This window comes from Pleurodeles waltl, chromosome 3_1, assembly GCF_031143425.1.
Source record: "Pleurodeles waltl isolate 20211129_DDA chromosome 3_1, aPleWal1.hap1.20221129, whole genome shotgun sequence".
Classification (NCBI taxonomy): domain Eukaryota; kingdom Metazoa; phylum Chordata; class Amphibia; order Caudata; family Salamandridae; genus Pleurodeles; species Pleurodeles waltl.
Genome location: NC_090440.1, coordinates 1,868,367,534 through 1,868,380,793, shown reverse-complemented (window position 1 = coordinate 1,868,380,793; position 13,260 = coordinate 1,868,367,534).

Below are 13,260 nucleotides of genomic sequence, written 5' to 3'. Positions count from 1 at the left end.
TTATGTGATCCCTGACAGATCCCTTTAATGCAGACCTCCTGGCTTCCTTATCTACTATGCTCTTGTTAGATCTGGCATCCTAAGAGTGGTCTCTCCTGTCTTTTTGCCTTGGCTTCCCATGTTTTGACTGTGTGCTGGACTCTGCTTTTCCTGTTTTTGGTACTCTGGGTACTTTACCACTGCTGACCACTGCTATAGTGCAAGTGCTCCTGTGTAAAATATATGTGTAATTGGCTTTTCCATGAGTGGCACTTTTTCTTTACTAGTAAGTACCTAGTCAAGTGCACTAGAGATGCCCAGGGCCTGTAAATCAAATTCTACTAGTGGGCCTGCAGCACTAGTTGTGCCACCCACATAAGTAGCCCTGTAAACATGGCTCAGACCTGCCACTGCAGTGTCTGTGTGTGCAGTTGTAAACTGCCAATTCGACCTGGCAACTGTAGCCACTTGCCAGGCCCCAACCTTCCCTTTTTATACATGTAAGGCACCCCTAAGGTAGGTCCTAGGTAGCCCCATGGGCAGGGTGCAGTGTATGTGTTTTACCTGACCTAAGAGTGAAATACTGCCACATTTTGTTTTCACTGTTGCAAGGCCTTTTCTCATAGGTTAATATGGGGGCTGCCTTAAATACCTTTTAAGAGCAGTTTCCCTTTGGGAATAGATAGAAAAATGGAGTTTGATGTCTCTGAACTCACAATTTAAAAATACAGCTTTTGGTGAAGTTGGTTTTTAAATTGTCAGTTTGAAAATGCCATTTTAAAAAGTGGGCATTTTCTTGCTTAAACCATTCTGTGGCTGTTGGGCTGTTTGTGAATCCCCTCTAGACAGTGAGACAAAGGTAGCTGGGGTGTAGCCTGCATATTGTCATGTGCCATCTGCGCTAGAGTGGAGGAAGGAGTGGTCACTTACACCTGAATGGGCGGTGCCTGCCCTCACACAATGCACTCTCCAACCCCCTGGTGTGCATCTGTGGCCAGGCCTGGGCAAAGCTGGATCCTCTGAACAAAAGAGACTTTCCTTCGAAGTTTGCCTGCTTCAAACGCAGAAAGGGGTATAAGTAGTGGACCCAAAACCCCAAATTATTAGATTACTTCTGGGATCAAGAGGAACCTCTGCCAAGGAGAAGAGCTGAAGAGCTGGAGGGGTACTTTCCCTTTGCCTGTGACTGTGCTCTGATGGGTTAGCCTGCAGTGCTTCTTCTGCCTAAAAGAGGACAAAGACTGGAATTTGTTGTTCATTCCTGCTTGTGAAAAATCTCCAAGGGCTTGGACTGAGCTTGCCTCCTGTTTTGACGTCTTAGGGCCATCAAAGACTTCCTCTGCCAGCACCTAGACTTTCTGCTGAGACTCCTGCCCTGCCAAGTGGTAGCACATCCAGTCCCTTGGCCCTTGAAAGGTGAAGTTGGCAGAACAAGGACTGAAATCCATGCATAGAACACTGTGTGGGGAAAAGTTTGATGCACTACCTGCAATGCAGCTGAAAAACGATGTGCCACCTGCTTTGCGGCTAAAATCATCACTCCACCTTCTTCGCAGCTGTAAAATTGATGTATCGCAGCTGGAGAAATGACGCAACACCCACTTGCGGCTGCTAATAATGACGCAACCCCCACGTAGCGCAGTTTTACATCACTGTGCGGCCGGATTTCACACGCATCATCGATGGGCGTCAAAAGTCAATGCAAGTCTGCACGGATCCAAGGTGCCCGTAAGGACATCAAAGCATTGCTGTCTTGCGGGAGAGAAAATTGACGCAGCACCTACCCAACTGTGGAAAACAACTACACACGGTCTCACTTGCGAGTGAGGAATTGACGCATCACTGACTTTTTCGATGCACACTCTCCTGTGCATCTTTATTTCTGACGTAAACCAGGTACCTTTTGTGAAATCGTTTCCATTGTTTTCTATGTAGTTAGACTCTTATTCTCTTGAAAATTCATATTTTGACTTGTGTATGTTGGATTTTTGTCATTTTGGTCTTGTTTGATTTAGATAAATATTTTCTATTTTTCCAAACTGGTGTGGTGTCCATTTTGTAGTGTTTTCACTGCATTACTGTAAATTGTTGGTACAGATAGTTTACACATTGCCTCCGTGATACGCCTGACTGCTTGTGCCATGATACCAAGGGGGTGAACAGGGGTTATCTTGAGTGTGTATCTCATTTGTCCCTTCTTGGACAGAGTGCAAACTGACTGCTAACCAGAGACCCCATTATTAACAGCTTTCATTAAAGATTCACTATTTTCCAGAAAGATCTCTTTTTGAATTTCTCAAACATTTGCAACATCTGCTTCACACTACTTTCACAGATAACTTGCAAGTAGTTGAAGGCAAGGACAACCAATAGATTATGCTCCACTGTGTATCCTCTCTGTGTAGGTGGTTAAGTTTAGATATGTTGCTTGAATTCCTGGAACCATTTTTCCTTTTAATGTTATTGATAGCTCTGAGATTATTCGACCTTTGGAGAGGGAGCATTCTGTTCTTAAAGTCTGAGTCCCATATGTTTTAGAACACTTCATGGGATCTCCTCTGTGCCCGGCTCTCTGGCCCTCAGTAAATTAGGATGTATGTCATTGGGATTTTGCACTAGTGGGCTCCTTTTGCTTCCTAGCCTTCTAAAACATTCTTCTCTGTAGTAGCCTTCTTTAGGTTGCATCTAATTCTTCCTTCCTGCAAACTGGAGCTCAGAGCTCAGTTGCATGTGAGCTTAGCAATCAAAACAACAGTTTGTACTTTTTAATTAAAACTTGATTTCAGCTGAGGGTCTATGACATAAGAGCAAAAACAGTAGTGTAGGTTAGAATTAAATAATATATATAATAGGTGAGTAAAGCAGAGTAGGAAGAGGGTGGCTGTGGGGATATAACAGTGATATTTATTATTCTCATGATTTTCCATCAGGATGTCATTGCTTTCCATCAGCACATTCATGTGTAATTCTCTCAGTATTTGCTCCCTAGTGTCCTCCTTTCCTTTCTTGCTGTCTTGCCACCCCACACCTACCTGGGTGGGCAGCATTGCCACCCACAGCCCCACTGTCAATGCCCCCATCTGACCTCATTGCTAAAGGCTATATGGTTGGATGGTAGGGCGCTGGAATACTATCAGTAACCACCAGAACCATGTCACATGTTTTGTCTATGTAATCTAAACTATGTACATTGGCTAGTCAGTAGAATGGCAGTGGCAGAACAAATTAAATCAAAAGCCATTGCAGAAGTGGCAACAACCCAGTGTTAAGGCAACAGTCTGTCTCTTCATTTCTGGTAAATGACGTTCTGGCCAGAGCAGTGCACTGAGAAAAGGTTGCACGATATGCACACACGTTAGTTACAGGGCACAGGACCACCTGCAGTGCATTTCATGGTTGTTTCTTTATTCTCTGTCTATGAGAAAAATGTTTCCTTCCACCATAAATTACAGGTCCGACATGCAACTCAACTTACATTTAGAGTAGAATTGAACTTACAAAACGTTGCTGAAGAGAGGCAATAGAAACTCATCAGATAATAGAAGACATTAAATAGGATAAGAAAGATGCGTGCAACTATACAAGAATTCTAAAAATAATCTTTAGAAAATTAAATGCATCAGCTGCAACCAGTTCAAAAACTTGGACATTGTTTCTGAAACAGTCAAATGAAAGACAGTTGCACAAGAATATATAGGATATCAAACCTTATTGGATGTCCTCCGGATTTTAAAAAGGAAAAGATATTTAGTGGAGAAAGCAGTCCAAACCCCAAGATTCTCTTTTTTCAACACAGACAAATCAGAACAGAGAAGAGAAGTATATATTAAAATACAGAATGGGCATAACAAATAATGTGGCAAACCTGCAAGAAAAGAAACATATATATAGTGCATTAGGAACGCTCCTTGCACTTTGAAAATGAACATAAATGATCAGGAATAGAAGACTAAACTATAGGGTGAAGGGTAACCATAATGCTCCTGAAAGATACTTTGGACTGTTTGTGATAACTACTAACTCAGATGACTCCTAAACTGCTGAGACATACTTGGTCTATACATGGGAGCTATCACAAATGTCTCTGTTCAAAAGAATGAAACAGAGAGAATGGATAATCAAATAAAGACATTTTCCGCTAGAAGATTAATTCACAGTGTACGAAGACCCAAATGGGGCAACAAGCCAAAATCACATACAAACCTTAACAGAATCAATTGTTCGTAATAGGTTGTCTAACAAAGTTCATCAGATATAGTTGGAGAATATTGAATAACCACACTTTAAATACAGGAAAAAGTGGCAGTATTCCAGGCTTGAATATCATTTTAGGTCCAAAGGAAATTCAAAATTGCTAACCTAAATGATTTGAAATGAGTGACACACTAATCCAGGATATCAGAATCTATTTGATACATCCTTTCAAGGTATATAGTTAAATGATAACATTATTGACAACTAAGTAATTAGCGGTTTTTCAAATAGCATAACCTTGTCAAAGTTGAACTAAGTCACAGATGCCTGGGGCTAATCTGAGGTGACATAGTGGCGAAAACAAACAATTGTTTAGAATACTACCCCGGGTGAATGTTGGTGGTTAGAGTATTTGCAAGCATTACTCCTGTCAATTTATTGGTGATTGATGTAATTCTTCAAACGGCCAAGGGAATATCTAGCCATGGATCCTGTTCTCACTGTGCCACTGGAACCAGGGTTCACCTGACTGAAAAGACCCAACTAGGCTGAAACTGGCCTTGGGTTACTGGTATTCCGCTTCGGAGAGACAGCAAGAGAAATTTTAATTTCACACCCAAAGAAGGTCTCTTACTGGTCTCATACTTTTGACACCTTCTTATAGTGAACTCTTCTATGTTTGTAGTTTTAGAGTGCGGATTACTCTGGTGGGACTACAATGCAGGATCTGCCTGAAGAGGGCTCAAAAAGGCTCTATAACATCTGTGTGAAGACCCACTAAATCAGATTTGCTGCTGCAGTTAAGCTTGGTGTGGGGGAAACCTGAATATTCAACCCAGCGGCAATGCATCTTCATTGGATCTGCTTGGATTTTATGTCCCAATCCTCCAGAGGTCTTTGGAGCCAAGGAGTTTCCATTTTACAGATTTCTCACGATGGTAGGAGGAGTGCATTATGACACGGTTAAGAATTCAGGAACTCAGGAACAGCACTTTGTGATATCCTAGTTACGTGTACCTAGATAACAGGATGCTGCATGTTCGAGAATGAGGAAACGTAAACAGAGGGTTGGAGCAGTTGGAGAGAACACTGTAGTGTGAGCAGACGTTGCTGGCTTGCTCTCCTTAATAAATATACTAGTGAACTTACCTGCCTAGTACAGAAGTCTATCCTACAAATTTGGCGACGAGGAGGAAGCTACGGTGTCAGAGAGCTCACAACCGGTCTGGAGTGCCTATAGGAGGACAGCAAGCCGGTAGTTTCTGCTTTGCTGATGCTAAAGGTATTCCTGCTGATCTTGGCAATGAGATACGTTAGCTGTAGGGAAGAATGGAACAATTGAGAAGTTCTTTACTATTTCAGAAGTTGGTGATGAGTATGACCAGCTGGGAGGGGAGGGCAATTGCGCCCCTCATTCTCCACCTTATTGAACTGCTCACGCTCCACCTCGCTCATGTTGGAGAATGATATATGTCCATTTCACCTTCACGTGGTACCTACTGGAAGCAACAAAAAGCCGGAGACGTGCTGTAGTGATGCACCACGTCATACTATGTCCCACGCCAGTGCACGCAAAGATGCAGCAGCATGTCACACTGACAGCCATCTTAGTTTGGGCTTACTTACTTTTTCGAAGGTATCGGGGTCTGAGCACACCGCATCAAACTGTCATCATTCAGCTTAGTAGCGTGTCCGGTGATTCACACCATTCCTGTAAGCCGCTTTTAATTGTAATACTTCCAGCGCATCACAGGAATCTTTCCTGAATCACAGTGATGCGCACACCTTAATCATAGTGCTAATCTTGGGATTTGCACACCATATAAGGTAACCTTCTAAGGTAATCTACGGGACATAGTGCACATTTCGGTGATTTGCACACCTTAGGTAAATGGATTAATAATAACTTCATATAAATTAACTACTGTTAAATATTGTAAATAAGTTTTGGAAGTTTACAAGTTAGAATGAGTTCTCAAAATAATGGTCTCACTCCTCCTGTACTGTTTTTTTCCCCAGACCAGGTGATGCTTTATTAAAATGGTTAGACTGGAAGGAATGTTTTGTAAACTACATATCAGCGCAAGAGGAAGAGAATGATGAGGAACTTACTTTGTCTTGAAAGAAGGAAATATTGTTACGTAGTCTTGGTCCTGAAGTGTTGTGAATATACTTTCAGATTGAGATGAAATACAGACAAGCTGATAGAACAGATGCATTTAGAGATATCTTGGAGGATCTGGAAGCTGATTACCAACCAGTAGTTCATATGGCTATTGTTAGGTATGCATTCTTCCAAAGGAATCAGATGAAGTATGAAACTACTTAGCTTCTCTAAAAAAACTAGCAATCAACTCTAAATTTGAGACCTTACATGATCTCATTAGAGATCAATTAGTTATGCACTCTAATATTGCAAATATTCAAGGAAAACTATATGTTTGTGGTGATAATAATTGAGATTATTGAAATAGTAAAGAAAGCTGAAATGTCAAAAAGGTGTGCTAAAGTAACTCTAAATAACAGTAGCAAAGGAGAGTCAGTATGCAAGGTAATTAATCCTAAAGAAGACAAAAAGAGTGTGGACAAGAAATGCACAAACAATTCTGGGAGTAAGAAATCAGTAAAAGGTAAACCTGAATTAGAGTACAAAAGACCAGTGTGTCTTAGTTGTGGTAACATGGGGCACATAGCCAGAAGCAAAAACTGTCCTGCAATCATAACTAAATGTGATCATTGTGGGATCATGGGCTACTATGTTAAAATGTGCAAGAAAGGTGAAAACTATACAGTCAAACGTGTGTTAGATAAGGAAGAAAATTTAGAAGAAGAGAATGATTCTACTGGCAATGAAGGTGTACTCAGCATTGAAGATGCAGCTTTAGATGTAAATATTAGTTCCAAGAAAAAAAAAAAAAAATTATGTAAGAATTTGTGGTGTACATAGACAAGTGGCTGCAGATTCAGGATCTCCATACACCATGGTAGAACATTCATTGTGGGAAGACAAATTTGTAGCAATTTTGAGGTTCCAATTGAGTCCCACAAATATATACCCAATCACCTTCACGGGTGAAAAGATCCCCATGGTAGGCTTTAAAGAAGTGGAATTTGAATTTAAGGACAGAATAGCCAAAGGAAAGTGAAAGTGACTGAGAAGGGGCCCTCAGTATTTGGATGGATTGACCGAGAAGCTCTAGGTATCATACTTGATCCTAACAGTGGATACCAGGTAATTTTACTGGCTGAATTGACAATGAATATTGAAGAGGAGGTCAAGATACAATTTCCAAGTGTATTTTCTGGAGATGTAAGAGCATTAAAAGGGTTTGTCTATAGAATTTTATTGAAAAAGGGGGCTAAACCAATTTGTCGCAAAGTCAAAAATATACCTGTGAGTATTAAAGAAAATGTCATGAAGAAATTATAATCCTTAGTGAAGAAAGGGATCATAGGACCAGTGGAAAATGCAGAATGGTTCACTCCCCAGGTAGTAGCTCACAACCCTGACATGCGATTATGACTGTGCATGTCCTTAGGGAGTTGAATAAAAACATTGTTATTGACAAGTTCCCACTACCTAAGATTGATGAACTTTGATCTCAATCGAAAGATACTAAATGATTCTCAACAATATACTTAACGCCAGGCTATCACCAGGTCCAACTACATACATCTAGCAGAAGTCTTACAGCATTTATTACTCTAGTCGAACATCATAGATTTGTTTGCATGCCATGTGTCCTTACTTCAGTGGCAGCAGTTTTCAACACCCTATGTACAAACTTTTCAAAGGTATAGATTGAGTGACCTATTTTCAAGACAACATATTAGTAATGGGTCGAGACAGGAGGGAACATGATTTTAGACTGGAGTTGATATTGAAAAAATGAGCTGACAATGGGCTAAAGCTTGAATTAAAGAAATTGAAATTTGTAGTAAATTGTGCAACATATCTGGGCCACGAAGTAGTTAGTGAGGGTATTTCACCAAAGAAAAACATCATTAAACCTTTAAGCAATTCCCCAGCTCCAATGTCTAAAGACAAAAATGAGGCAATTGTTAAAACTGAGGCAGGAATTCAAGTGGGATTAACAATTGCAAGTAGATTTTGAAAACGTCAAACAAGATATATGTAAGGTTTGCCCTTCGTCAGGTTTTGAAGTAGGAATACATAGCATTGTAAGCACTTCTAAAGGCAATATTAGAGCAACACCATGCATAGCAAGAATGACTCTGAGATTGTTAGATTATGTATAAGATGTTGAATGTTTATCAGGACAAATGAACAAGGTAGCAGTTTATTTAACTCACTAGCCTTTACCAATTGATGAAGAAATAGAAACAGACTGGGATGAATACAGTGTGGCAATGATTGAGGATAGTAAAAGTGCTATACTGAAGGATGTGTGGGATTCGAAATACAAAGAAGATGAAAATATGAGTTTGATCAAACAATTCATTTTGAGAGGTTGGGCTGATAAAAACAAAATACAGGATGAATGTAAGAAGTTGCGGGAGATCAAAGAAGAATTATCTCTTAGTAAAACAGGATACATTTTCAGAGGAGACAGATTAGTACTTTCTGGATTGAGACTAAGAATATTGGATATAAATCATGACGGTCATTTGAGTATTGTAAAACTAAAGAAAAGGGTGGAATCTATGTATTGGTGGCCATGGATTGATACAGAAATAGAAAGAGTTGCAAAGAACTGCGAAGTATGTCCCAATTCTGGCAAAACCCAATCAATGCTTAGACCATCTTTGGGTGAATGGAAGTACCCAGAGCATCCATGGAAAGAGGTGAGCATAGCCACCCTGGGACCTATTTTAGATAAATGGGGTGTACCAAGGTATAAAAGTGTAGTTATGGATCATTATTCTAAGTGGCTAGGAATTGAGGTGATAGAGGAAATTGAGGCTAAAGCTGTGATTGGATTTCTAGAAAGACTATTTTTAAAGAAGTCATTTCCAAGTATGTTTTAAGTGAGAATGGATAGCAATTTAATTCTGAGAAATATGGATTTTTTTTTATCAGGAATGGGATTACAGGTAAAAAAAATCCCAGTTTCCAATCCTGCTGGGAATGGAATTCTAGAACGCGTTAACAAAGTGATAATGGGCAGTATACAAGCAGCTATCAAAGCTGACAAGGATTGGGTAAAGGAGTTGAACAGTACGGTCAGGGCATATAGAATTACTCCCACAGGAATAGGGTATAGTCAGTTTTGAATTTTACGAGGGAGAGAACTGTTTACATAAGACAACCTAGTATGGAAGGATAGGAAAGATTGCAGCAAACTGTCCCCTTCTGTAGTAAAAGGGAACATGATGAAAATGCAAGAATTGTACAAAACATATTGTGATAAAAAACATGCACTTAACACCAGCCGGTTGGGTAAGAGTAAAGTTGGGTCACAAAAAAAAGAAAAGGATGTAGCAAGTTTTCAGACCGACTACAAGTGATAGAAGTTCATAATAAATCTGCTTTGTTAAGTGAAAACAAAATATGGCACTTTAGCAGGATGTCTAGGTGCAATAGGATTCATGATTTGCAAATTAATAAAAGGAGAGAAGGGGATCATACACATCAGATGGAATGGATGTGGGATGATGTAACTGATACTTGTGGAGGAACAGAAACATCAACAGAACATACTAGTACATCTTCTTCAAGAGCAGAGAGTCTATGTAATATGAATAGTTCCTCCAATAATCCAGAGGATAATATCAATTAATTAAATGTGGATACCTATATAACAACGCATGGGGGTAGGTTGATAATGTTACCAAAGAAATTCAATTAGTTTGTGATGAGATGTTATATTGCTATCTCTCAATGGAGAATTTATGTAAATACGTAATCGTTTTTTGTGTTTCCTGAGTAGGGGTGTTCAGGATTTATGGTAAACATGTAATTAGCGAGTTACAATGTTAAATTATTCCAGATTTCTAAGTGACAGTGTGAAGTAATTACTTGGTATTGTATCTGGTTAAAGTATTTAAAAAAAATTTACGAGAGGGAGGTGTGGTATCCAAGTTACATGTACCTAGGTAAAAGGATACTGCATATTCTAGAATGGGAAACCATAAGGAGAGGCTGGAGCAGATGGAGAGAACCTTGTAGTGTGAGCGGATGTTCCGGGCTTGCTCTCCTTAATATATATTCCATTGAACTTACCTGCCTAGTACTGGAGTCTATCTTACACACTTGAGGGCCAAAATTCACTCTAGCAGAAGCCGTCAGCAGACTCCAAAGGCAAGTCCATTTGGAACTGGTCAGCTTGGCAGCTTGGCAGCTGCAGGAAAGGCCTCTTGTAGCTTGCATAGTGCCATCAATTAACGCCTGGGTATGGGCAGACGTTAGGGGACCTGTGGGCCTATTTCCGTGGTCAGAGAACATGGAAAGAGCCCACAGGTGCCCTTCCCTGGCCACAGGGACACCCCCACCAGGAAGACACCTAAGGATGGAGGGAACCCATCCCAGGTAAGTAGGGGTGAGTATTTTTATTTTATTTTTTGTAATCCCATGGGGGGAGTAACTTGGCCCCCATACATGTATCCCCTGGGCATGGCCATTGGGCTGTGAGGCATGACTCCTGTCTTTACTCAGACAGGAGTCATGTTCATGGGGGTTGTGCGTCGAAATATGACGCTAATCAGGTTTTCTTGACTCTCACCTAACAAGCGCCCTTCTTTGATGCACAACCTCCAGTTTTCCCTATGCCTCCCCTACCTGGTTAGCATCAAATATGTTGACGCTAACCGGGCCTTACCGCTGACCAACGTCATCCCATAAATATTACCCCGGGCCTGTGTCTTGGCATGACGCTAGCTAGTGGTATACTTTTTTACATTAAACTGCATTAGTGCAGTTAAGTGTAAAAAAGTATAGATCAAGGCCTAAAAGTCTACTTCTTTGACCTGGATACAAGAGGGAGAGCAGGTCTTCAGGGCTTTTCTCCAGTCAGAAACAGCAGTTTCAGTTGTTTTCTTATTTTCCACCCTAATCAATAATGTCAAGGTTCCCAGGGAAAATCCTGCTCACTTTTTTAGCACTTCCTGGGTGCCCTAGAGCAAACATCTCACAGTGCCCCTCTCTGTCTAAATCCAAGATGGCAAAACATTTGGGTTGGGCACATGGGCTCTGCACATTGAAAGAGAAATATTGGAGGCAAATTCTCCTCTATAGTTATTCCAAACCAGTTCTGGGGGGCGTTTTTACCACCGAGATTGGAGCATGCTGCTTGGCTGGGGGAACAAAAAAGGCCCTGACCTCTGCCTATGGATTTAATCACCTTCCTGGGTACTGCCCAAATGGCCATCCTTCTGGAGCAACAGAAACGCCAGCCCACACCCAAGCCTTTGTCTCTGCTAAAGGAGCAGTTTTTATATTTCACAAAGGTGCTATCCAGCTGCTGGGTCGTAGTTGGAGTTCATCAAAAAATGGGCTTCTAGAGGCTTTAGGCAGGGAAAAGTAACTTTCTAAAAGTGCCTTCTCGTTATTAGATATAGAAAATAGATTTTATCTTTGAATTGGATTTTCAATAACTATTAAAAATAGCCCTTTTATTATATTTTTAACTGTTTCCTAACTGAAATTAACATTATTAAACATAATATAGTAATCCAGTGTTTCCGATAGAAATGCCAGCCTTGCTACATTGAAAATTGTTTTTGGGGTCTCTTCACAACAAGGATGTTTAACATTACGAGCCATATTCATACTTTTTGACGCAAAACTGCGCTAACGCAGTTTTGCGTCAAAAAAATTTGCGCCGGCTAACGCCATTCTGAAGCACCATGCGGGCGCCGTATTTAATCAATGACGTTAGCCGGCGTTAGCCGCCGGCGCTGCCTGGTGTGCGTGGAAAAAAACTACGTACACCAGGCAGCTCCGGCGTAGGGGGATATGGGGCTTGGCCGTCAAGAAATGGGGCAAGTCAGGTTGAGGCAATTTTTTCACCACAACCCGATTTGCGCCATTTTTTTAAACTCCCAACCCCCATTGAAATGACTCCTGTCTTAGCAAAGACAGGAGTCATGCCCCCTTGCCCAATGGCCATGCCCACTTCTGTCCCCTGGGCATGGTCATTGGGCATAGTGGCATGTAGGGGGGCACAAATCAGGCCCCCCTATGCCACAAAAAAACCAAAAAAAACCACTTACCTGAACTTACCTTAATGTCCCTGGGATGGGTCCCTCCAGCCTTGGGTGTCCTCCTGGGGTGGGCAAGGGTGACAGGGGGTGTCCCTGGGGGCATGGGAGGGCACATCTGGGCTCCTTCAGAGCCCACAGGTCCCTTAACGCCTGCCTTTTGCAGGTGCTAAAAAACGGCACAAAAGCGGCCGTACAAATTTTTTTTTGACCCGCCCACTCCCATGCGTGAATTTTGCCCGGGAGGATAAATACGACGCACATGCCTCGGAGTCGATTTTTTAGACGTGAACGCCTACCTTGCATTTCATTAACGCAAAGTAGGTGTCCACACTAAAAAATGACGCAAACTCCATGGACTTTGGCGCTAGACGCGTCTAACGCCAAAGTATAAATATGGAGTTAGTTTTGCGTCGGAATTGCGTAAAAAAAAACTACGCAATTCCGGCGCAAACGGAGTATAAATATGCCCCTACATTTCTTCATGTCCTACTTTTAAATACCATGCACCTTGCCTCATTGGCAGTAAGTCCTAATTTGCGGTGACTTATTAATGTTATAAACTAACATTTTGGCCAGACAAAACGGTTTATTTTGACGGATAGAATTGCAGTTTAAGACTGCTTCAGTCAGGCTATAATGGTAGGCCTGAAGCCGTGTTTTAAGATGTCACTGTAGTGGGTGGCACAATGGATGCTCCAGTCCACTGGTGGCATTTACATTACAGGCCATGGGTAGATTTTGTACTATATACTTGAGACTAATAGGTAAAATTAAATATATCAATCAGTGGTATACCAATTTCATCATGTTGAAAGGAGAGGCGCTTTACCTCTGGTTAGCAGCAGTAAAGTGCACAGAGTTGAACAGCCAGCCGAAACAGTTAAGGCAAAATATGGGGGTACACCATTGAAAACATGCTTCTTC